The following is a 27,240-nucleotide window of genomic DNA, read 5'->3' as shown; positions in this document are numbered from 1 at the left end:
TGATTTACATACATAGTGCAGGCAAAATACTCATATACACACATAAACTAAAATTAAACTCTTAAAAAGCTCAAAAGTGCACAGGAGGATGAGGAAGGAGCTATGGGCAGACACTCGGGAAAGATGAAATGATGTTATACTTCCCCAAAACCCAGTTTGCCCATTACAAACTTTCTGAAAATAGTTAATTTGACTTGTTGTAGATACAAGCTTAATGACTACAGATAGACTACTGATGTCTCACATGGATATTTGAGATAGTAGGTGGCTGTCCAAAGGTAGACTCGATTTCAAGATTTGCCAGGGCTCTGAAAAGTATAATGTTGTCATTGCGTCCTATTCTCTGAGCTGGCTACTGGGCAATTGGTGATTAAAGTTAACAACTGACTCTTTTTAAAAGTGGTTTTTGAATGTGTGTGTGTGTGTGTGTGTGTGTGTGTGTGTGTAGATGGGAGTCAGTTACATCCATCTACCATGTAAGTCCAGAGATGGAACTCAGATCATCAGTTTTGGTAGCAGGTACCTTTACCTGCTGAGTCATCTCACCAACTAACATTGACTCTTTACTCTGCTGGTTTCTATGAGGGTGTTGCTACTCCTAGAGTCCCCTGAAAACAAACATGGAAATTTCCAGAAGACTAAGACAAGGTCAGTCCATATCTTCTCAACAAGGCCCACAGTTGCATGCCCGTGGTCACAGCGGATGAACTAAGGGCTACTGAAAGAAAACCATGTCACAGAGGAACAGTACCAGAATGGTACTTGTGCTGTAACTGTTGGCCCAAAGAGATCAAAACAGAGAAACATCAAGATGGAGTTTAGTGGGACATGGACGGACAGTGGATAATGGGGCCTGATATGACTTCTGTTCTGAAAAATAAACAGGCTTTTAAACACAGACCAAAACTGAGTGGCAATTCACTGAGATTTTTCTACGATAATTAGATTTTCGTGTTTCTCTCTACACATCTGAAAATGCTTTATTTTACATTTTTGTACCCATCATAATATTTCCAGACATAGGGATTGGGTATTCAGAGTTTAATAAAAGGACACAAAAATGTATCAGGATTCAAAATTAGGCATTGAAGCAATATTTAGCCAATAACAATTAAGAATCCAACATGGAAAAGGGAGAGATAAAACTTTCATGTGTTAGGAATTCATTTTTAATGAAGAACGTTTTTTGCCTTCCCAAATAAAGTAGTGTAAATCAGTTCATCATAAATTATGAATACTATTTGAATCATGCAACTGTAAACTCAGACCTCTAGGGGAGATGCTATCCTTTCATTATGAAAAACAAAATGTAATCACGGCAGAGCATTTTGATATGGGAAGAAACACTAACGCATATTTTTGTCTGCCATTTTAATCAGTTTGGAAATAGGGCTCAAAATTGGCAATATTTTATTCATTATTTTTTTCTATGTCGTTTTTGTGGCAGAGGTTTGTTTCTTCTGTATAAATTAGAATTTTAGAGCAAGACTGTGAAGTGTGGCACTTTCTTCTCACTGTTTGGACATGTGTTTGACTCAGGCCCTGCACTGAGGTGGGTGTTTGGGATGTTATACTCCCCTCTGTCCACCTTCCTTTCCCTCCCAGCAGAGGGCTGGGGAGATTTAGGCAGGATTACAGATATCTTTATCTTAATTGTGTTATGAGCTCCCAAGCCCTGATGGAGGGACTAACATCTTTTGTGATTACTTAGAGACCCAGCCTATTGACGTTTGAGACAGTCAGCCATGGCTAACCTGCCCGTTGGAGAGCCTCTTAATCTTAGCATTAGCTGCCCTGTCAACCTCAACTCCAGAATTGTTATTTATAGGCTAGACTTGAATTTAACCCATCAAGACCCGAGACCAGCCATGCCACAGTCTAAAGCACAGCTGTCCAGTAGAGCCTACTCTGAACCAACAGTCTCTTAGCTGGTTTCTAGAGTTAAGCACATAGGAATGGGAAAGAGAAACTCTGTTCTACCACCTTGTCTTGAATGTGTATTAGTCAGCTGTCGGTTATTGTAACAAGTACTTGAGATGACCAGTTTATAGAGAAAATGTTTATTTAGAAGCACCACTTTAGAGGTTCTAGTCTAGACTGGTTATCCCTACTGCCTTCTGGACCTGTGGCAAGGCACTGCATCATGGCAGGGAACACACGGTGGAGAAAATCTACCCACCACACAATCAGGGAGAAAAGAAAGACAAGAAAGAGAGAATAGTGGGACTGAGACTGGAGTACTACAATTCCCTTTGAAGGCATAGCCCTGTGTCCTGCGAGTGACCCCCAAACTTTTCCTGCTAGTCCTATTGCTCAGACTTTCTACCACTTCTCAGTAGTGCGGATGTGGAGCCAGATCTTTAATGTCCAGGCCATGGGAGGCATTCCAGATCTAAACTGTAACAGAAGAGAGGCTGCCCAGCATTGATATGGTAATCACCAGTCAGCAGTGAAGCTATTAGATTCTGCTTTCTGTTGTCCTTCTAAGTAGGCTGGAAGGAGAGACTATTCAATCAAAAAGTAGTTTGGTTTAAACAAGCAGGAAAATCAGTTAGGCTACAGCATTAAGGAGCACATCTATCTTCCTGATGGTTTTACATAAAGCTAAAATGAGATTCACCACTGACATCCAGGGCTTTGTTGCTCATAAAACAGAGACTCAAGGTTTTTCCAAGGCTATCATTAGATGAAGTAACTAACTGAAACCATACTGAGCATCAGGTGCAAACCCGACTCGTGGTGATCAGAGCTGCCATATTTTGCTCTAAAAGAAGGAGAGGTCAATCAGACATCCTGGCAGGATTTCCTTCTGGAGTCTAATATTCTGACAACATTCTTTCAGGTCATTACTCACACTGTTCAGGTGGTAGACAGTGTAGCCTTCCTCGCCACACAAAGGCACCTCACTGATGAAATGAAAAAATGGAGACAATACCCTGTGAGTTAAAAGAAGAGAAGAAATGAGGAATCTTTGGATTCCTGATCCAGCCCCACCACCTTCTGAGTTTGTGGTTTTAGATTAGGTAGTCAGTCATGCTCGGGTTCTCATGATCTTTCAAGGGTGACATCTGTTCCTTGTATATCAGTGCTGGCATGAAGATCCTGAGTACTAATGATATATATGAAGCTGAAAGGAATTATACAGATGTGACTGCGGAACAGATGTTAGGAGGCAATGCATCACACAGTTGAAGAGCATCGGCTTTGAAGCCACATGGACCTGGGTTCTGACTCCAGCTCTGCCATTGACTACACATATGATCTTGAGCACTTTACTACCACTCAGTTTTCCTGGAAAAGTTTAGTAATAGTGCCCACTTTAGAGTGCTGAGAACTAAGTGAGATAAAATGATAGGGGGCTAAAAAGATGACTCAGTGGGTAAAGTACTGGCTGTGCATGAGAGAGGACCTCAGTTCAGATCCCCAAACCCAGGTAAAAGCCAGGCCCATCACACACATCTGCAATTCCACTGCCCACTGTGAGATGAGAAGTGGAGATAGGGGAATCACTGGAAGCTTGCAACAAGCTGCCCTGGTGTCCCCAGCAGTGAACAACAAAGGAGGGAGAGAGAGGACCGATGCTCAACGTTGTCCTCTGACTTCCACACATGTGCTATAGCAGAGAGAGAAAGAGAGAGAGAGAGAGAGAGAGAGAGAGAGAGAGAGAGGAAAGGAGGAAGAAAAATGAAACATTTATACAGAGTACTGGCTCAAAACCATGGTGAATGGTTTCATCACTTGATGCCACGTAAGTGGATACAGGTACCGAATCTCTTCTGCTTCACCATCCTTTGTACCAGGGAGAAAATAGAGAAATCTGCTTATCTCCCTGGATACTGCTGATACTTTCTATCACTTTTGCTGTTGATGAAGGATGCTGGTTTCCAGGCTAGTGTTTTAAGTAGCTATCCTTCTCCTGTGACTTCACCAATGGACTCTCCAGTGTCTCCTTCTCTATGATGTAATCTGCAGTAGTTGGAGTATAGAAATATCAACATGCCTGTTTCCTGATGACCATTGCCAGTTTTATCTCTGTATAACTCATTACTTCACAGTCTGATACTTTACATACAGTAATCAGAGTGGGCCAGCACATCGTCAGATGAGGAAAAACAAGTTACTAGCTCTGTGCCACATTTTCAACTTTAAAAGGCAAAAAAAAAAAAAAAAAAAAAAAAAATCATATCATTGATTGGTATAGAAAAACTGAGAAAGCTTATATCTCACAAATATGAGATGTCAGTGAGCTATAGGTTTCCTTGTTCCCTATTAGTAAGAAACATTTCAAGCAGGGTTAGAAACTTTCAAAATTCACTTAAAAACTCTAGGCATGTGGGCTGGAGATAAGCTGTTCTGCCTTCCAAAGGGTCATACATTAAAGCTTTAGTCTCGAGATACTGGGTCCAATCATTGAGATGTGATTAGATCATTAGGGCTCTGAAATAATAAATGGATTAATCCACCAATAGAGTCATAATTTGTGAAAGTGGAAAAATCTGCCGTTAGAGCCTAGTTGGAGGTAGTAGGTCCCTGGAGACATATCAGGGGAAGCTATGTCTTAACCTGGGCCCGTCTCTGCCTCTCTCTGCTTCCTGACTCTGAGGTGAGCAACCACTGTTACATGATCCCACCACCTTAATACTCTGTTTCACCTCAGGGTCAAAGCAACGAATCTAGCCAACCATGGGCTGAAAGCCCTGAAACTGTGAGCCAAAACAGTGTTATCTTTTGGAATCATTCCTCTCATATTTTTCACAGCAATGAAAAGCTTACTAACATAAATCATCTATCAGCTAATGTGTTCAGTGTTTAAAGGAGCTGGTATCCTGCCATATGTAAGATGCTGTGAAGTTTAATTAGAACATTTAAATAATATGTTTCATCACAAACACCATTCAATCCCCATTATAGAAATGTCAGAAAAAATAAGTGTATATTGCAAGGAAAATCAGCAGTTTTCTTCATTTTTAATTGGTGAAACATAAATATTTATGGCTTGCCAAATGGCTAAATCAAGTTAACTGACATATATGCTGCCTCCCGTATATTTTGTGTGACAAGAACACTGAAAATCTGTTAGGTTTTCTACCTTGTGGTAGTAGTTCACCTTTTCTAAACAAAGTCAGATACTGTTACATTTCTTTTTCTGTGCCTGACTTTTTTCACTTGACAGAAGTCTTCAGGTTTAGTCATATTGCTGAAAATTCCTTGGTTTTCTTTATTCTTTATTTTATGGGTAAGAGTGCTTGCCTGCATGTATGTACATGTACCATGTGCAAATACCTGTGGAAGTCATGAGAGGATGTTGGATCCCATGGAACTGGAGTTAGACATGGAGTTCTTAACCATTCTGTGGGTGCTAGGAACCGAACTCAGGTCCTCTGCAAGAATATCCAGTGCTCTTGGCCACTGAGTTACCTCTCTGGGCCCCTGGGTTTTCTTCTTTAAGACTAAGTAGCTGTCCAATGTGTATATAAACTAGGTGTTCGTTATACAGTCATCCATTTATGGGCACGTATGTTGACCCCATTTCTTGGCTCTTGTGAATAGTGCTACAATTAGCATGGGAGGGGAAGATCTCTTCATAAGGTAGTGATTTGACAGTAGTTTTAGTTATAATTTTTGAGAGAACTCCATACTATTGCCGATAATAGCTATACCAATTTCTAGTTTTTTTGGACTGCGAAAGATTTTAACTGGATCTTTTCAGAATGAATATTTTTGTATTCTTCTGATGGAAGGCTGATGTTCAGAAAAGATATGTGAATGCCACAAATCTAAGTCCCTTTCAGTGTCAAACTGAATACTGAAAACTTTGGCTTGGTATTTTCCAGGCTCACAGTTAGAAAACCTAAGGCACTGAGAAGGACTTACAGCACAATGTTGACACGTACTTGCTGTCTTAAAAATGTGCGTCCACGGGGCTGGAGAGATGGCTCAGCAGTTAAGAACACTGGTTGTTCTTACAGAAGACCCAGGTTCAAATCCCAGCACCCACATGGCAGCTAACAACTGCCCGTAACTCCAGTCCAAGGGGAGCTGACAGCCTCTTCTGACCTCTGCAGGCATTGCACGACATGGGTGCACTTACCTACATGCAGGCAATACACGCATATACATAAAATAAAAATAATAAATAAATTTTTTTTAAAAAAATGTGTGTTCAAACCTCAGCTATTTAGCTAAAAAGTTAAGAGATGAACTTCAGCAAATTGAATTGTGAAAAGCTATTCCCAGTTCTGTGGAGAAGGAAAGAGTACACTGTGATGGACAATCGCCAAGGCACTTTACTTGGATTTGTTTTTCTGAGTGTCTTCCATTTGGGATTTACAAAGTCCACATGAGCTCTAAAAATGCTAAAATTTCCTGCCTATGGAGCCCAGAATGGAAAAATAGCAATACAATGAAAACCAGCAACCCAGCTGACAGACTAATATATATTAATCCCATCACTGTGGTTGAGAGATGGAAAATTATTACTGAATAAGACTCTTTCATCAAACCAGATATTTCCTAGTGCTCCAAAGTACATATCTGGTCTCCCTTCTGCTTTACAGATCTACTTCTCTCTTTGAACTCTGAGATCACGCTGAAGGTTGCATGCAGCTGCAGAGTTCTAAGGTGATTAGGGTTTTCCATTATATATTATAACTGATAGGGCAGAGCTCAGAAGCGTTCAGAAATGGAATCTGCATACACTCCAGGCAGCTAGGAGACCTTCCCCAAATTCCTGTCACCCCCTGGGAATATCTGCACGGTTTCCAGCACCTTCCTGGAAGTGCTCTTGCTTCAACCTCTCTTGGAGTATTTCCCCATGAGTCCATTTCTCTTCATTTTTGTACTCAATTGCTGGCAACTTTTCAGGATCCTCTCTGGAATATTTCAAAGACAACCAACTCAAAGGTGACCCTGGGTCCTGGTAGGCGTATGCCGGCAAAGTCCCGGCCTGGTCTTTTGTGTTGAACAGTGAGGATTTTGACTGTATATCCTCCAGACCTTCAGCAATTTGGGGACATCTGTACATCGGGATTTTTTGTTATCTCCTCATAAGACATAAAACTTATTGTATGGTTCATCCACCCACCATTGATCCTCCCACTTCTGCTGATGTTGCGTCATGAATTAAAATAGCCTCTTACAGAAGTGCAGTCATCTCTAGGGGGTTCCATAGTCCCTGAAAGAAAAAGACTCCAGGTGTTTGCATTTAAGCTCAAAGTTCTGTGCCCTCTGAAGGAAGAGGAGGCCAAAGAGGAGGAGAGGTGATATCCTGACAGTCAGAGAAGACAGAAACTGGACTCAGGGGCAATAAGATATCCTCAGGTGAAAGGAACATTTTAAGAAAATTGCAGCATTCCTTTTTAATCAATACAAGAGAGCTTTAATTTACCCAGGAATACCACCCAGGTAGCCATTACTTCTCCAACTCAGTTTCATGCACATATTTGGAAAAGGAATCTTATATTTTTCAACAGTTTTCTTATTTAATTTGAAGGTGACGAAAATACATAGTGTGTTTCAGTTGCTAATTTTTGCAGAAGACTACTATTCTTAAAAGCGAATGAACGAACCAAAGAATGAAGAGATGGCAAAATGTTCGACTGGGTGAGTGCTTTCAGGCATGCTGAATGGTAGGGCTGTGCACTCTCCCTGTCTCCTGAATACTGTCCTTAACGGGGATATATTTGGCTCATCCTTTAACTGTCATGGCTTTCAAGGTTTTTGGATATATAGATGCATATAAATCCACAGTATCTAAATATTTCCTTAATTTTCAAACCAAACTTCATAGGCTTCCAAAAGCCCTGCCAATAATTTTAACCCAGTAGGAAAGTATGTTGTTCTTATTTGTTCTGCTCTGTGCTCCATGAGGCTGGGCTGGCAGGAGGCCTGAGGGGAAGAGCACATTCCGTCTGACCAGTGTTTCTTTCTTAGCTGCACTTCTTTGACTTCTAGGAGGCCACGCTGGCCTGGATTTCCCCTGACTTCCTGCCTCCCTTGGCCTGCACTGTCACTGCTGCTCAATCTGACACTATAGGGGTGAATTTTTAGGTTGACCTTGAGCCTTATTTTATTCTCATTCAATGTTTGTGTGTAGGTACACATGTGTCCCTGTGAGAGAGAGAGAGAGAGAGAGAGAGAGAGTGTGTGTGTGTGTTTGTGTGTGTGTGTGTGTGTGTGTGTGTGTGTGTGTGTAGGCCAGCAGATACATTAGCTGTTATTCTCAGGAATACTGGCCATCTCTTTTGAAACAAGTTCTCTCATAGGCCTGGAGTTCACCATTTGCATAGACAGGCTAACCAGTGAGCTCTTGGGAGCATCTTGTCCCTTCCTCCCCAGAGCTACATTGCAAGGGTTACCACCATTTCTGGCATTTAAAAAATATTTCATTTATTATTATTTTTTAAATGCATATGACTATATTGCTGGCATGCGTGTAAGTGTGTTTGTGTCATGCAATGCCTGCAGAGATCAGAAGAGGGTGTCAGATACCCTGGAACTGGAGTTAGTTTGGTTATTAGATGCCATATGGGTGCTGGGAATTGAACCCCAGCCCTTTGCAAGAGCAGTCAGTGCTCTTAGCCACTGAGCCATCTCTCTAGCCTAAACCTAGCATTTTTAAATAAGTTCAGGGATCCAACTCAAGTCTTCATGCTGTATGGTAAACACTTTCCTTAGTGGGCTATCTCCCCCATCTCTTAGTCCATATTTCCTGTGCAGTAATGGTATCTATTCTCATGGATCCCAGATTTATACCTCAGGCCCAAAGCCCCCAATCTTTCTTTAGGGCCCCAAACCACATTCAAGTGCCATTTGGGGGTTTTTTTTTTTTTTTTTTTTTTTTTTTTTTTTTTTTTATAGTACTGGGTAGCCCAGCGTTTGTTATGCAAATGCTCTACTTATGCACTATACCAACAGTTCAATTTCAAGTACCAACTTTCTGTCTGAAATCCAACATACAATCCTGAACACTGATATTCAAACCTGCTTCCTGTCTATACTTCTACATCCACAGCAGGTTAAAGACACTCCAATTTATTTGGCACTACCTCCGGTGTTTCTCCTAGAATCTAGGGAAAGTTGATGAATATTGTGCCATGTCGTTTCTGCATCTAGCCTTTAGGAGGGTTACAACTCTCAAGTTCTGGGTCTTGGAATGTGGTTATATATCTACAACAGTTTGTTATGGACATGGGATGATTCAGCCACAGCATCAATTTAGGGACCCGGTGGCAGCTGGGAGCTGAGGTGCCTCAGGGAGACAGTTGGCAAGACCCTGCTGGCAAAGAAGATGCTTAAGAAAGGATAACTTGCATTATATAGTGGTGTAAACATACAGCAAACTGTGACTTGCAGAGTACTGTAAATGGATAATGCCGCTAAAGAACTTGTGGATGTAGCTAAGGAGATCTCCAGGTAAATTGCCTTTTTAGGTTCATAATATGAAACAGGAGGAGGGCAAACTCAACCTGCAAACAAACGAAGAAAAAAAAAATACTCTGAACTTTCAACTTAAGACTCTACAGGATATATAAAAAGAGTGCAGGACTTCTAACTTCAACTATAAACTCTTTTCACCCAGAAAAAAAAAAAAATTCAGTCAGAAATAGCTTGAGGGCAAAGACTAAACTTTGGGAAAGAGGCTTTATTAAGACTTCAGAGAGCTTTCCAGGTATAGCTGTGTAGGGCTCAAGAGAATCAAAAGGCCTGTGCTGAAGACCATTAATAGTTTAAGTATCAGGAATTTTAGGACTTAAGGGCAGTCTTCCCCCAGGAGCTTCACCAGACACCCGAGGCACAAGAAAATCTGTCCTGGAAAGGAAATGTGAGTCTGATTTTGGTTTAATAAAATTGACTATAAATTGATAAATAGGACACCATAAATGACTTTAAGAAATTGTGTCTGTTACAATGAGAGAGAGCTCATGGCAAACAGTAACAGGCACTTGGATCCATCCAATGTTCATAGGAAGGAAAGAGATTGAGGAAATTACTTAGCTGTAATACGGTATTTATTTATTTAAATCTTATGCACATGAATGTTTTACCTGCATATGTGTAAGTATATAATGTGCATGCAATGAGTGTGGAGGCCAGAAAAAGGCATCAGATTCCCTAGAACCAAAATTTCAGCCAGTTTTTAGGTGCCATGTGGGTGCTGGGAATCGAACCCTGGTCCTTCACCAGAGCAACAAGTGCTTTTAACCACTGAGCCATCTCTTTGGCCCTATGTAATATGGCTATTTCTAATGCAAAGGGGGACAACAGCTTAGAAGATACAAGTTAGACCCCAGAGAAGAGAGCCAATAATAGCTCTGCAGGGTGATTCTCAGCATTCCCCTATCCAGACATGAGCTGGATAAGGAGCGAGCTGCAAATCTTTGCTGACTGCTGTCTGGCTGTACGCTACACTCATGCCACACTAGTGCATGGCTTTCATGGAAGCCCAAGGGTCTCCAGATTGGGAGGTACCTCACCCAATGATACTCTCTCCTTCCTGAACCTGATTTTAGTGATAATAAGACCCAGATTTGTGGTTGCTGCCAGAATGGCTTTAGATATTTGGGGACTTCAGAAATAAAGGACAGCATTATTCATGTGGGAGGTTTGGAAGGAATGTTTACCCAGAAAATGGTACATATGGTATCCACAAATTATTTTCCAATTCTCTCATTGCATGAGTATGCATGGCAGCTAGACTATGTAAGAAGTAATCTTGTGCAAATTTCTAAGTTGCAGTTTTAGAGGCTAGAGGTTTCTACTTCCCATTCCTTGTAATAATAAATTTTATAAATCTGGCTGCTAGGTCATAAGGAAGACCATGCCTCATGTGAAGAAACTGAGGTCCTTGGCCAACAAGGCTGGCTTGTTCCAGTGTATGCACTGTACCAAATTGGCAGCCGAGGATTGGTGCTATCTTAGAAGTGGATGGGGTGAAAGGTAAGGAAACAAGCATGTGCAAGACAGTAGGATCTTAAGATAGAGATAGAGAGATGAGGGAGAGGGAGAGATGGAGAGGGAGGGGGAGAGGGAGAGAGAGAGGCAGAGGGGGAAGAAGAGATGGAGAGGGGGAGGGGGAGAGGGAGAGGGAGAAGGAGACAGAGAGGGAGAGGGAGAAGGAGAGAGAGAGAGAGAGAGAGAGAGAGAGAGAGAGAGAGAGAGAGAGAGAGAGAGAGAGAGAGACCAAGCAAGCACTGAGGTTTGGCTATAAACCTCAAGTCCTATCCCTGGCAACTGGTCCCACAGCCACCCAAAATAGGGTTATTAGCTTGAGACAAAGTGTTTGAACACATGGACCCATAGGGGACATTTCATATTCCAGTCATAAATTTCTGCCCTGTAGGCTCATTGTCATCTCATAATGCAATGTGCATCCAGTCCCACTTCAAAAGTCTTCATATTCTTACAGTTCCAGCATTTCAAAAAATCTCTTCTGGGATTAAAAGCAATCTTTTTTTTTTTTAGATGGGGTCTCCCTGTAGCCCCAGCTGTCCTGGAACTCACTAGGTAGACCAGGCTGGCCATGAACTCACAGAGATCTGCTTGCCTCTGCTTCCCAAGTGCTGGGATTAAAAGTGTGTGCCACCACACCCGGTTTAAAGGCACTCTCTTAACTGTGAGTCCCTGTAAGATTAACAAGCAAGCAAGCAAACAAATTAAAAGTTACTTATTTCCAATTTACTTACTGGGTAAACATTCTCATTCTGAAAGAGATGAATGGAGGCTTAGCAAGGAAAGAGCTCACCAAAGCAGGGCTGAAACCTAGCAGTGGAGCCCTCAAGCCCTGTAGCATCATACCTATCTGTGCTTCCACAGGCCTGGGCAACCCCACTTCTCCAGTTCTAATGCCTGCAAAATCTGTGACCTATCTCTTTGGCCAACTCTACTTAACACTCAGCTTTCTTCAGCAGACAGCTCACATCTGTGGCATCTCTTAGGCCTCCTTTGCAACTTAAGCCTTTCCTTTGCAGCTTCACATGCAGACCATTTAAAAGTCCCATGCAAGGAATCCAACCCTAGTACACATCGGCTGACTTCAGTGGCTTTCTGGGATCTTGGTGCAATCCTCCTTGACATGCTCAAACATGAAGTTTTGCATGTCTGCAAATCCAGTACCATTTAAATTCTGCAAGCAGCTTGAGATGTGGCCTGGCCCTCTGGACCACAGTCCTAGCAGCTTCTCTGTCTTTAGAGCAGAATCTGGGAAAACACTTTCCTAGATGAAGTTTTCCAGAAGCCTATGTTGGAAGCTCTATTTAGGTATTTTGCTTCCAAATGAATTTGCATTGTTACACTCTGGAAGTCTTGGTGGGTGGTATCTTATCCTCAAAGTACCTTTCCTACTGTCCAATGCAAAGTCAGTGTTTCTCTTCAATGACATTAATCTACTAATTGATGTTATAGATGCTTTGTCTACATCTATCTTGTCAACAAACTTCAAACTCATTCAGGCTTCTTTCCTTGCAAAACAAGACATTTTCCAGACAGTTATGGACTTACTTAGTCTACCACACTCAAATAGTCAGAACACAGGTTCTCTGCCAGAATGTAACAAATGGCTTCTAACTCAGTTTCCAATAAAGTCTTTTTTTCCCTCTGAAACCTCATGAGTAGGGTTTTCTGTCCACATTTTCATCAGCATTTTGGCCTTGGCCCTCCAGCCAGAATGAACCCACTAACCTCTGCTTGCTGCATTCTAGAGCTCATTGGGCCCACAGTGTCAAACTCTTCCACCTTCCTTTCACAAACCAGGTCCAAATTCTTATGAATCACACAGTTAGCAATAACTCCTCACCTTGGTATCAATTTTCTGTGTTAATTACTTTTCTCATCATGGTGACCGAACATCTGACAAGAGCAACTTAAAGGAGGAGGGGTTTCTTTGGGCTCACGGTTTGAGGGTACAGTCATTGTGATGGGGAAGCACAGAAGCTGAGGGGCTTTTGGTTAAGGTGGCAGAAGCTTGAGGCTGGTTACTCACATCTGTGTGGATCACTAAGCACAAAGGGACAGAAAGTCAGGGTGGGCTATAAGTCTCAAGCCCATACCATAGTGACACACCCACTCTAGCTATATTCCTCCTTCTAAAGGTTCTAAAGGTTTCCTCTGAAAACACCACCACCAGATCAGGAGCAAGCACTGAACACAAATCTGTGAGGCTATTTCACATCTGAGCCAGGACAAACTAGTTCTGTATTTTCTACATGAACTACCAACATGACTTGATGGGGTTACTCTCTACTTATTTCTTGAAGCGTACCGTTATAGCTCTTGATAACTCTCACATATAACTGGCATTATGTAAAGGAGCTAATACATTTAATTGATCTAGCATCCCAAACCACATTTTTAAAAATAACTGGAGCTTCATTTGTTTTTATATATGGTGGAAACAGTTGTTCCTGATTTTGCTCTGCTTTGAATAAATGGTTTGGCCCTTTAATCTACCACAGGAAATTTTAAATCTATTTCCTTGTTCCTTCCAGATAGTATATGAATTGAGCTTGAATTAGATTTAAGACAACATATATGAATCAGGAATGCTTCTACCAAGCATCACAAACAATTCAAAACGATAGTAGAGAGGTAACATTCATGAAAGTAACAGCATTAGAGATCTAGGAATCACCTTTCAAAATGTCTGCAAGTCTTAAAAGGAAAAAAATGATAACATGGTATGAAAACTTAGATAAAGCCTGAACAAATGGTGAGATGTATATATTTAGGAATGGATAGACTCAATATGCTAATGAATGCAATAAAACTAGCTCAATTCTATTAAGTTTAAAAGCTAAAGTTATTCCTAATATAGTTTTCTAATTATCTAGCAATTCTATGGTGCAACGATCTGTTGACTCATTTCAGAACAACACCTGGAATTTAGCTTGTTGTATTCATCTTACCCTCCCTACTCTTTCCTAACACCTATAACATCTGCACACCTTTCAATTTATTGTATTTCTTTTAAAATATTTTATTTGTTAACTATTTTTCAATTTTATGTGTGTGAGGGTTCTGCCTGCATGTGTGTAAGTGCACCCATGTTGTGCAATGCTTGTGGAGGTCAGAAGAGGGTGTCAGGTCCCCTGGAACTGGATGGTTGTTAGCTGCCATGTGGGTCCTGGGAATCGAACCCCAGTCCTCTGGAAGAGTAGTCAGTGCTCTTAACTGCTGAGCCATCTCTCCAGCTCCTGGTTTTGTACTTCCTAGATGATTAAAAGCTACTCTTTTCTTTTGATTCCCTGCTATTCTAAATATTCTGTCACAGACCATCTTGGTCTCTCTCTCCCTTGCATGCTAACTTTTCCATCTCACTTTTCCTTTACTTTGATTGTATGTACACCAACAATTTCAAAATACTTTTCTATGGTGATGATGTACCAACCCTACCTTCACCTCAGGCTTTTCCCTTGAATTACTGCCTCATCTGTCTGCTTGTTGATAAGGCAAACCAATTTCTACACCTACCAGGGACCCCAAATAAAAGGCACTTGCCTGAGAATCTGTTCACGTTTGTCTTCAACGATGAGTGCTGTTGCTCTCCCTGGATACTTTGTAAAACAAAGGGGAATCAGAAAGATATCAACAGCATATTATACCTAAAATTTTAAAGTTGCTTCCAGGGAGCTCTATCCATGAGGGATTTTCCTACCATGGCGTTTTCTTCACACTTTTCATGGGTTCACATACTAATTTTCTCATTATTGTCGCTTATCATTGTAACATTCCATTAACCCCCATCCCCCAAAAATAAATATCCCAAACAAAACAAAAACTCACTGATATTCTTAATAACTACACAGTGTGTATGTGTTCACAATAAGTTCACAAATTGTGTATGAATATTTTGATGGCAATAGTGTTGTAGGGGAGGTCTGTCAGAAACAAAGCATTCAACTACTTAGAGTAGTAAGAGTCAGCATTACATAAAAAGCTATTGTCCAAGTAACAGAAAACTGATAGCTACACATTTGAAAAGCAAAAGTGTAGAAATGTACACACACACACACACATACACATACTCCAAATACCTCTGTTTGTTCTTAGTTTGGGCAATCTGTCCAGTTCCTGTTTTGTTATGATTACATACAGGGCAGATACATGTCAACAAACAACTTTATTACCGGCCCTGCTCTCAATTATCTTCCTGTCCACCAGCCTATCACCTGGTAAAAAGGTGGGCATCTAGTTGGAATACCTACAAGTTTATGCTTGAGCCATCTGCCTGCTCTGGAGACAGAGTGGGTTAAGAGATAGGATAATCTGGGGCTGAAGAGATGGCTCAGCGGTTAAGAACAATGGTTGTTCTTGTAGAAGACCTGGGTTTGAGTCCTAGCACCCACATAGCAGCTAACAACTGTCTGTAACTCCAGTTCAGGGGATCCGAAGCCCTCTTCTGTCCTTGCAGGCACTGCATGACATGGGTGCATTTACATACATGCAGGCAATATACTCATACACATAAAATAAAAATAATAAATAAAATATTTTTAAAAAGAGATAGGAGAATCTGACGTGCCTACTGAGAAGCAATGTACATTGAGGTGGCTAATTGCACACACAACAATGAAGAATGACAACTGGGACAAACCTTTTCTGTCTTACAGCTTTCCCTGACAGTTTTTTACTTGTAATTTTCTTCTGTTCTTACAATTCTTAATATTGACCATAATCCACAGTCACTTTCCCAGACTTATTTCCTACTAGCTGCTAACAGGCATCTTCTGTTTGGTCTGTACAACTATGGACAATAAACCATAAAATTATACAGCTGTGTTTTATAACAACGAATCACACACCATAGTAGGTGTGTAGCTTCTGGTGAGTAACCTCTCTGGACACGAGCTTTTTAGCAGTAAAACAGAGTAAACAACACATGCTTGAGGCAATACAGTAACCATTAGAACAAATGTTTCTGTAGCAGTAAACAAATCTGCTTGGGGAATAACAGGCTAAGTAGGTACAAGCAAATCTGCCTGGTTGTGCTACGATTCCCAGGCAACCTAAAAGGATACTTATTCACCCCAGACGGGGCATAGATAGAACAACAGACTATTGAAGTTGCTCAAAGAGCCATGGGTGATTCAAAGGAAGCTGCATCACCCAAAAGTCCTGTTCCAACATGAGTGGAATTCACAAAACTGAACTACTAGAGTCCCCATTGTGCAGTCAACCTTGTACCTCTTAAATTCCTAACGTCCCTAAGACTATGTGCAGCTATGGGGTAGTGAGAGGAAGTGACTAGAATGTCAGGGGAAGGTGTCTTGGGAGGGACACCAGACCTGCTATGAGAGTGTGCTAACTGCTTTGCCATCTTCACCCTATACCCGGCTATCACTATGTTGGTCTTTGTATTTCTTTGCCACATTGCAGGCCAGGGTGTTCTGTAGGCCATCTGGCAATTCTGATTCAAGACTGTGTTGATGGTGTGTGTCACTCCCAGATGAAACAGCGCCACTCCAACACTTCAAGAGCAACTGCGGTTTCTCATCTGCAGGTTTAGTTCCTGTCTCAGGTCTGAGTCAACCTTGAAGTCTCCTGAGCTCTAGAATCATGTGCTGGACCCCATCCATGTGGCCTTCTTGCCTTCAGTTCACTCTTAGTCTGCCTGGTTAACCATCATCTCTGAACCAAATTGACTAAGTGACATTTGATCTACTTCCTTGGTTATACTCACTAGGATTGCTTTCTTTGATTTATTTATTTTTATTTTATGTGTTTGAGTATATTGCCTGCATATTAAGTACACCCATGTTATGCAATGGCTGTGGAGCCAGAAGAGGGCATCAGATCCTCTGGAACTGGGATGGCCATGCGGGTGCTGGTATTCAAACCTGGGTCTTCTGCAAGAGCAGCCAGTGCTCTTAACCTCTGAGCTATCTATCTAGCCTCATTCATTCGAATTCTAACCAAATACACCTCAGTATCTCTTCCTTCCACACTGTATTTGACTCTGAAATGTCTAGTAGCAAATCAAAATTAAAATTCATTAATGACCTTGAGGTAAAGTTTAGAGCCACATTCAGAACTGTTTGACTCTAAAAATAGAGATGTCACTTATAAAGGTTTTCAAAAACTTTTATTTTTTAATTTTATTTTACATGTATTGAGTGTATTGCATGCATGTGTGTAAGTGCACTCATGTCATACAATACCTGCGGCAGTCAGAAAAGGGTATCAGACCCCCCTGGAACTGGAGTTATGGATGGTTGTTAACCTAGGTCCTCTGCAAAAGCAGTCAGTGCTCTTAACCACTGAGTCATTTCTCCAGCCTTAGAGATTTAGAAAGATGGAAAAACTTTCTTTTATGATGAGCCTTTTGGCTACTTGGAATGGCTTATCAGAATTTGAGATATCACAATGATAGTATTCTAAGAAAATTGTGATATTCCTAACAGTTCTGATGCCAGATGAATCCAGAGGTCTAAAAACCAATCAAAGTAAAGGCCCTTGCATGTTACTAAATGGAGTCATGTATATGTTATCTTGTAACAGGCAATGCTGGTAAATATGAATTCATCAACATAATCCCTAGAGGAAGAAAATGAGCTTGCTCAAGCCTACATACTCCTCTTCCCACTTCTGTTCCTCTGCTCTCCCTTTTAACTGACCCCAGGCACAGCTGTCCACATGCACCTTCTCACTGCCCTGCTTCTCATCACTCCCTAACACCATCCAATCAAGCTCGCATTCCATTTTTATCAAAACTGCTCTCGTCAAGGTCTCCAGTGGCCTCCATGTTGCCAACTCCAAAGGCAAATCCCTCCTGGGCCTCGTATTTAGCCTTTCTTGAAAACATCTGCGTCCCTTGGCCCCTCATGGCCACTCTTTCTTGGCTCTCCTCTGCCTTTGCTGGCTATAAGCCTGGAACCTTCTTTTCTGGTTTCTTCCCCTGCCCACAAGCTTGACACATCAGAGTTTCCAGGCTTGTGTACTGCTCCCCACCTTGTTGGTATTCTCAAGCCATCTCTAGTGACACCATCCAGCCGTATGTCTTCAGGCCACTCCACATCCTAACAATGCTGATATCGAAGTTGTTAGTACAAAAACGCATTCCAGTATAGAAGACCGAGTTTTCTGCTGCTGATTCAACACCTCTATTTGGATGTCTAAAATATATTTTAAAAGTCTTAAACACAGCTAAATCCAACTCTTGAATGTCCCTGTTTTCACCTTTCATTTTTTTTTGAGAATTTTATACATAACTATCGTATTTACATTATTTGTTCCTTACTTATCCCCTCTGACTCCTCTCATGTCCCCCATCCTCTCAACTTCATGGGCTTTTTGTTTAATTATTAGCGTGTGTGTGTGTGTGTGTGTGTATGTGTGTAATCTAATGGGTTCATTTAGTGTTTCTTTTATATACTTGTGTTTAGGACTGAGCACTTAGGATTGGAGAACCTATCAGGGATCTCACCCTGGAGAAAACTGATTCTCTCTCTCTGAGCAGCCATTGATTGCCTATAGTTTTTCATTTATTGGTTGGACCCTGTGAAATCTGCCCCATGTACATGGGCATGTCAACTGTTGTGCTATTGTGCACGTCTGGTTTAGGCAACCATATTGTTGAAATTTAATGTGTTGCAGGTTCCATGTCCTGTCTAGAGAATGTGACCTAACAGCAGGCATCCTGGTCCTCTGCTCTTAAAATCATTCTGTCCCCTTTCCTACAACTTTTCCTTAGGTACAGGAAAAAATTGCATTGCACATGTATCAATTGGGGCTAAGCACCCAATGGTCACTTATTATCTGCATCTTGACCAGTTGTGGAGCTGTGTAGTAGTCTCTATCTGTGGCAAAAAGAAGTGTCTTTGATGAGGGGTGAGAGCTACACTTACCTGTGCATGTAAGAGTAAGTACTAAGATACAGTTGGCAACCATATTGGTTTAGGAATTTGACCTCTCAAACTACAGGTGTTGGGCTAGGTTTACAGTGGCAGGTGTAAATTCCCTCTCTATTGAACAGGACTTATGTCCAATTACACAAGTATTGGTTATCCCCAAGTTCCACCATGGAGGCCATCTTGCTAAGCCAGTCATCATGTTCTGTCAACTCTACAGTCAGGTAGGACTACTGATTGCTCTTATTTCCTGGCAGTTGGCATAGTACTACTGTGATAGGAGAGCTAGTCCTCGGGAAGGAGGCTCCCAGGTCCATCCCAGCTTAATTCCTCCAAGTCCTGTGTCTGATATGTGTGGTATCTTCAGCAACAGGGTCTTACTTTCAAGTTCTAGAAGACAACATGGGCAGTGGCAGTAGCCTATGTTGTTTTGGGAGGCTCTTGGACTCCCCTGGCCAACAGCTCAAAGGAAGGTTACCCATGCTTGACAGAAAGTTTTTGTCATTAGTCTATGGCTCAATGTGGCACAATTCCATATATATATACACACACATATATATATGGAATACATATACGCATATACACATATGATATGTATTCTTAAGCAACCTTAGGAAATGACAGGTTTCCATATGGCTTTTTCAAACATCCTTAGTGTTGTTTCTGTGTTCTCCTTCCTCTCTCCCTCTGTATTCTCCTTCCTCCCCCTCATCAGGTAAAGTCCACCCACATTTTTCCCTTTTCCCCTTCCATAACAGCTGTGTCCTACTGTCCGCCTCTCTGGTGCACCTCTCCCCCCACAGTCCCCCTCTTCTTTCTTGGCTTCTGCACTAACCTCAGGTTACATCCTCCAATCTAAAGATTCAGAGCTCGGATTCAGAATGTTCAGGGCTACTATTTCTGGTTCTAGGTTACCCTCCTCAGTGTAATATTTTCCAGTTCTATCCATTTACCTGCAAGTTTCATGATTTCATTTTTCTTTACTGCTAAATAGAATTTGATGTGTATATGAACCACATTTTCATTATCTGTTCATCAACTGAAGGGTATTTATGCTGTTTCCATTTGCTAGACATTGAGAATATAGTGACAGTGAATGTGGTTGAGCACATGTCTCTGTATTCAGATACAGGCCCCTTTAAGTATGTTACAAGAGTGGTTTAACTGCGTCGTAGGAAACACCTGCTTTTCACTCTTTGAGGATTCTCTACTCTGCCATCCAGTATGGCTGTGCCAATTTGCATTCCCATTAAAAGCAAATGAGAACTCCCTTACCACTAATGTGTTCTTGCTAATATTTGTTGTCAGTTCTTTTCTTTTATTGTTTTTTAAAAAATATTTTTATCTTATGTATATGAGTGTTTGGTCTGCATGTATGCAAGTGCACTGCATGTGTACAATGGCATGGAAGCCCAAAAAGAGCATCAGATCCCTTTAAATTAGAGTAATGGATAGCTGTTAGACACCATGTTGGGAGATGGGAGCTGAACCAAGGTCCTTTACAAAGGAGCCAGTACATTTACCTGCTGAACAATTTTTTCCAGCCCAGTCAGTTGTTTTCTTAACCTTATCCATCTGGCTGGGTTAAGATCAACTCTTTTTTTTTCATATTTCATTTGAGACAGGGTTTCTCTGCTGTAGCCCCAGCTGGTCTTAGAACTCTCTATGTAGACCAGGCTGGACTTGGCCTCAATTTCACAGAGATCTTCCTGCCTCTCCCTCCTGAGTGCTGGGGATTAAAGGTTTGTGCCACCATGCCCAGTTCAAGATGGACTATTAAAATAGTTTAATTTGTATTTCCCTAATTGCTAAGGATGTTGAACAGTTTTTAAATTATTTCTTAGGCATTTTTATTTCTTCCTTTGAAAACTCAATTTGGATCCATAGAACATTTTAAAATTTGGTCATTTGTTATCTTGATTCCTGTTTTGGGGCCTTTTGTATATTCTGGCTATTGATATCCTTTATTGAGTCTGTACCTGACAAAGATTCTTCCCCACCCTATGGGCTTCACCTTCAGCCAATCGAGTATCCACTGTCGTACAGAGCCTTTTAGTTTACAGAGGTCCCACGTGTCAAGTGAATATTCTATTTCCTGCATGTATATCTTGCTACTGCCTTGTTTTCTTCGAGCAGTTTCAGAGTTTTAGGTTTCACATTGAGGTCTTCATTCTTTTGGAGTTTACTTTGTACAGGATGATAGGTAGGGACTAATTTCGTTCTTCTACATATTGAAGTCCAGTTTTTCCAGCACCATTTGTAGAAAATGGTGTATTTCCTCCAATGTGTATTTTTGGTAACTTTGCCAAATATCAGATGACTATAACTATGTGCACTCATCTTGGGTCTTTTATTTTGCAACATTAATGTACATGTCTGCTTTTGTGCCCGTATAACGCTTTCCCTTTTCTTACTATAGCTCTGTAACGTGGCTTAAAATCTGGTGCAGTAATCCCTCCAGCATTGTCCATTTTGTTTAGGATTGCTTTGACTATCTGGGGAGCATCTGTGCGTCTATTGAATTTTAGGATGATTTTTCTCTTTCTGTGAATTAAGTCATGGGGATTTTGATTGGGATTGCACTGAATCTGTAAATTGCTTTTCGCAGAATGATCATTTTCATAATATTAATTCTACCAACCCACGAACATAGGAGGTCTTTTCATCCTCTGATGTTTTCCTCAGGCTCTGTCTTCATAGATTTAAAGTTTTAACTGTGGATGTCATTCACTCCTTGTCAAGTTTATTCCTAGATATTTTAATTTTCTGAGGCTATCATGAGAATTCTTTCATAACCTTTTCTGCAGCATGTTAAAGGTATATAGAAATGCTATATTTTTTATTATAAAAGGCTAAGGTTTTTGAAAATTGATATCACATCCTGCCACTTTGCTAAAAGTGCTGATTATTTCTTCAAGTTTACTGGTAGAGTTTTTTTTTGAATATTTTATGTATAATGTGTCATCTGGAAATAGGGATAATTTGACTTGTTCTCTTCCTGTTAGTATTCTTTTAATTTCCTTTTCTTGTCTTATTGTTCTAGTTAGGGTGTTAAGGACTATATTTAACAGAAGTAGAGATAGTGGACAGTTCTGTCATGTTATTGATTATAATGGGATTACATAATTTTTTCTCCATTTATGATGATGTTGGCTGCAGGTTTGTCATATACAGTCTTTATTATGCTGAGCTAAGTTCCCTTTAGGACTTCCATCATGAAGGCATCCAAGATTTTTGTCAATAGATGCCCTTCTGCATCTATTGAGATGATCAGTGACTTTTCTATTTTCTTCACCTTCCTCATCTCAGTAGATGGAGGCTTTCTAATCTAGCTACTCAAGTCAATGATCTTTGTGAAGTCGTTGATGGTTTCTTTTATCCTGTCTCATCTCTCCTCCAGTCTACTAGTGAATTAAAAATGATCTGTTCTTAAAAGAAGTCTGTCATGAGACCATATCTCAGACCTTTAGAACTACCAGGATGGGTCAAGCCATCAACATCTATCACCTGGTTCAAAACAATAATGCCTTGAGTGACCTATTTCTAGCCTTATCTGGTCCACTGTCTATTCTATGAAGAGACAAAGAAGCAATTTAATATAAAGGAGAATAAGTCACTCATCCTCTAAATACCTTCAAGTAACTTCCTATGTCCCCAAGTCAATGCTAAAGCCTTCACCATGGATAGCCTAGATAGCCCACTTACTCTAGAGATATTTTGTCTCTGCCTTCCAAGTGTTTGAATTATAGGTGAGTCACTACATCCTCCTGGTATTTACATGGGTTATGGGGATTTGAACTCAGGTCCTCATTCTTCTACAGCAAGTGCTTTATCCACTGAGCCATGTCTCTCCCATAAATTTAATTTTCTCAACATCATTTCACTTGTCTGAAATCTAAATCTCATTTGGGTTCCAGATCACAATTTAGCACTAGACAAGTTTCTCTCCAGCTGTGAGCCTATGAATTAGACAAGTTACTGATCCTAAAGCACAATGATAAGACAGGTACAGAATAGAAAAGACTGTCTCATCCCCAAAGACAAAATGGGAAAGAAGAAATGAGTAAGTCTGCCCCGAATGAATCTGAACCACAACAAGGCAAATAACATTCCATGTTCATGATGGACAATGATCTTGGATTCTGTGTCCTATCTTCCAGACTGATGGGAGTGGAGACTGGGCAGCTCTGATGAGCATAGCTACGTGTCTGCTCTCAGCCTCTGAAATCTCCTACTTGTGGTTCTCTCAGACTGAGACCCATGCTGGTGGCTCTGCAGGTTTAGGCCCCGAGGATGGCCTGCTTCCCTGCCTCTGGGAATCACTGCCTTTGTGGGGGTTTCTATAGTGGCTTTTCCTCTAAGGCAGGCCTCTGTCTGGGGCCTTGAGACTATCTGAAACATCCTTTGAAATCCATGTGGAGGAAGTCACGTCTGCATAGTACTTATACTCTATGTTTTGAAGACTTACCAACAGGTGGGTACTACCAAATTACAGTGTCTTGCACCCTACAGTGGCCCACTTCATAACTTCGTTTTTGAGAGCCAGAGTTAGGGCAGGTTATATTGGAAAGGTGAGGCAGAGACCCTGGGTATTAGTAGTTGGCAAAGCCCAAGGTCACCCAGGACATGACATCCTGGGCCTGTTAGGATGCTCAGGTCTCTAAGCTTTGAGAAAGGACTTTCAGATCATTTTCATTGTGTTAATGAATACCGCCTAGCTTCTTCATTTTCATTGTGTTAATGAATACCTCCTAGCTTCTTTTGAGCTCCTGCCTTATCATATCACTTCTTGGCCACACCTTTCTCCTTTCCTTCTAAATAGTCTTTTATTGTGTACCCGGCTAATTTTCCACATCCTTAACTTGTACTTCCTTTTCAATGATAAACTGTCTTTAAGTCATTTCTGTCTCCTTGAATTTTTCTATAAGCAGTTTAGAGAAGCTCTCCAAGCAACCCAAAGACTTGGCTCCTGAGAAATTTCTTCTTTCGAGTACCATCACTCTTAAATTTTGCCTTTTCCAAAGTCCTAGGCCCTAGCGCTTGGAAACAAGGTAGCTGAGTTCATTTTCTCCAGGATCTCGATCCTCATTTCCATCAGGACCTCATCTGAACACCACATATTGTTCGCAGTGACTTACAGGCTCTATGAGAAGATGGTGGAAGTCCTTGCAACTCTTCCCTTCTGAGCCCTCACCATTCCTAGTACTCCACCTTCTCTCCAGCACTTACTGGGAAACTCCTGTAGCCTCTCCCCACTGTCCAACTGCAGACTTCTGTATAACCGCTTTGGTGATCTGGAACAGGACATCATAAAAACCATTGATAACAGTCTGCTGAGTTGATCATGACATCCTTGTTAATATTTAAAATACCTTAGTCCTTTGGGTACATGCCAAGGAGTGGTATAACGGGATTATACGGTAGGTTCATTTTTAGTTTTTTGAGGGTTCTCTACTCTGCTTTCCATAGTGGCAAACATCTGAATGGATAGGACTTAGCATGTATGGCAGAGTGCATGGGGTTCGGGGGGTGGTGATGGGGGAGGCATGGATGTAGAGGGAGTCTGGATTTGATTGGGAAATGTATGAAATTTAAAAATAGTAATTAAAAAAGTAAAGAAAAAATATCTTACAGCCTACTTACTCTTACCTCGGTGTCTTCAGCCTTGCAGAGGGAGAACAGAGATTAGAACACTACTCAAGTGAGTAACATGTCTATGTGCAGAGTTGAGCAGGATCAGACCCAAAGTTCATGATGATAAAGGAGACCGCTGTAATAAGAAGGCAGAGGTGCCATACTTTCACTCTGCTTTTTTTACCTATCAAACATCTGCAGGCTTAAATCAACGTCTTCAGCAAATGTAGGCTTAATGTGCCTGTTACATTCAGGTACCGTTTGTATTTTTCTCGAAAAGGATAGCACCAGTGGGATGCATACCATCTGATACAACCAGGAGGGATTTGTTGAGGGGAGTTGTCTTGTTTGACTATGGAGGCTGTAAAGTCCCTTGATTGGCCCTGTGCAAACTGGAGAACAGTGAAGCAGACAGCACGGCTCAGCCCAAGTTCAAAGGCATCAGGACAAGGGAGGCTGGGAGCCTGACTCAAGTCATGTCCAGAGGCAGTGAAACCAAGGGTTCAGTCTTGTAACTGAGCTCAAGGCCAATGGCCTGGGAGGCTTGAGGTGACTGCTATGAATCCCAGACTTCAAAGCCTGGACAATCCGGAATTCTGATGTCAAAGGCTGGAGAAGGAGGGTGTCCCCACTGTGAAAAAAGATGGAATTAATTTTCATCAGCTTTTTTGTTCTAGCCAGATGGACGGTGCTGCTTACTTTGAAGGGTCATCTTCTCCATCTCACAGACTGACTCCCAAATACACACACTGACCAACATTCTAAACCATAGGTTTTCCTTCCAGCAAAAGTGAGCTCAGTGCCTACCAAGCCATTGAGAACAACGTCGGAGCAGCCTTAAGAGCATTCCTCCATCCAGCCAAGCAGATAGCCCCATGAACAATATAGTAATTTGCAAACACGACTTAGCTGTTTTCACCTGTTTCTTTGGTATCCTAGTGCTCACTCTCAATGATTTTCGTTTTAGGAGTTAGCACATTCCATGGCAGATAACTTTGTTCAACAAAGTATGATTGAAAGAACATGGATAATTTGACAAATCTCTATACCTGATCTTACAAAAGAATATGTTGGAAAAGAAAGAATTTCTTTAAATTCCAGAAGCTCCATTTTAGACTTCAAATTCATGTTGAGTGAAAATAGAATGTGTGCTTTGTTTTGAGTGATAGCATAAGAGGAATTTAAGGCTGCTTTTGCTAACACGCTAACTCTTCCCTTGGGCCCAATGGCATGGCTAAGGCACAGCAGGATAAAAACTTGCCATCTCTGTCATAACTCAGTATCTGTCTTCTTGCATTATTTGAAAACTGTGAGTCAGTTCCCTGAGCCGTGCACATAGGCCCGTTAGTCTTTTAAGGAATGTTCAGTCACTACTCTTAATCCCCACACTTCAAAGCTGAAGATATAAAGCCAAGAGCAACTTGGTGTTTTAAACAAATTGTCAAATGCTGCTGTTCCCAATATCCTGTCACAGCTCCTCTGGGTAACACAAATCAGTCATCTGTCATTGCCTTAAGCCTTCTAGAACAGAGGAGCCTTATGAGCAGATGTTCCTATGGTGATGCTGTCCTAACAGGACAATCACTTCCTGGGAACCAAACTGATCCTCCACCTAGGAACATAGTCAAACAAATAAACATCCTGTGAAGTAATGGCGATTGCTGTCTCCCTAGTAGTGTTAGTTTCCTCAACATGACTGTGAACTGACCTAATATAGACCAGACAACAGACTGACCAACATTGCCTGATCACATTCACTAGCAGTCCTGGTTCCCTACATCATCTGGGGATTCTGCTAGTGCTCCTGCAGACAGGGCTGGGTACCGGCTCCTTATCTTCTCGATGGAACTACATTGATGGATTTCCTTCCGTGCTTCCCGTTGTTACTTCTGTTTCCTTTCTTTGGGCTTGAAGCCTCAGGACTTAGACCTCTGGCCTGGGACTGCATTCACAGTAAGTAGTTTCAGTAGATTCTCCATAGTGAAGCACAGGGTTGACGGGAGCAACAAGATCTGAAGAGCAGTTGCTGTCCTTGACACGAGTTAATGTGAATCCAGCTTGTACCCTCGCTGGGGCTCCGGGTAGCACAACAGCTTGGACTGCTTGGGTTCTTCCTCAGCTAATCACTATGTGAAGTGTTGGGTTCACTTGATTATCTCCTAGGCCACCAACCCTCTCATAGACAATATGTCCATCATCTCTGAGGAGATTCAGGACCTAAGCCCAAAGGCCACATGAGGAACAGCCATCAGATGTTCACACACGGAGTCGCATTTCTTCACATGCCCTAGAAACTCTGCACTCCCAGGTGGCCTAACACCGCAGTCCTCTCACAGCCCTGAAATGGCTATAGCTTTCTAAGACACTTATGGTTTTCTCACACAATTAAGTCATTTTTTTTAAAAAGGTTTAGAAGAGGCAACCCTGAAAAATAAAATTCTTCAGAATGATATCAATAGAATTGGTGTCTTTTAAGATGAGAATGGTGAGGAGTGAAATGCAGCCAAACAGAGGAAGAGGGAGGGCTACTCAGTTAAAGAATTGAGCAACTGTGTCTCTCTACACTATTGTGTCAGCAAGAGGAAAGTCCTTAACTAGTAGTTTTAAGTATCCTTGAAATGAATATACCCAAAGGGAAAGTCTTCAGAATACATTATCATCGGAAGAGGCAATAGGGCCTGAATGGTTTCTGCCATTTACAAGTCAACTACTAGCCTGAGGGACATACACACACACACACACACACACACACACACGTCTCCAG

This window comes from Nannospalax galili, unplaced genomic scaffold (genome assembly GCF_000622305.1).
Source record: "Nannospalax galili isolate Female #2095 unplaced genomic scaffold, S.galili_v1.0 scaffold487, whole genome shotgun sequence".
Lineage (NCBI taxonomy): Eukaryota > Metazoa > Chordata > Mammalia > Rodentia > Spalacidae > Nannospalax > Nannospalax galili.
The sequence above is the reverse complement of the archived record's forward strand: the minus strand, read 5'-3'. Positions refer to the sequence as shown.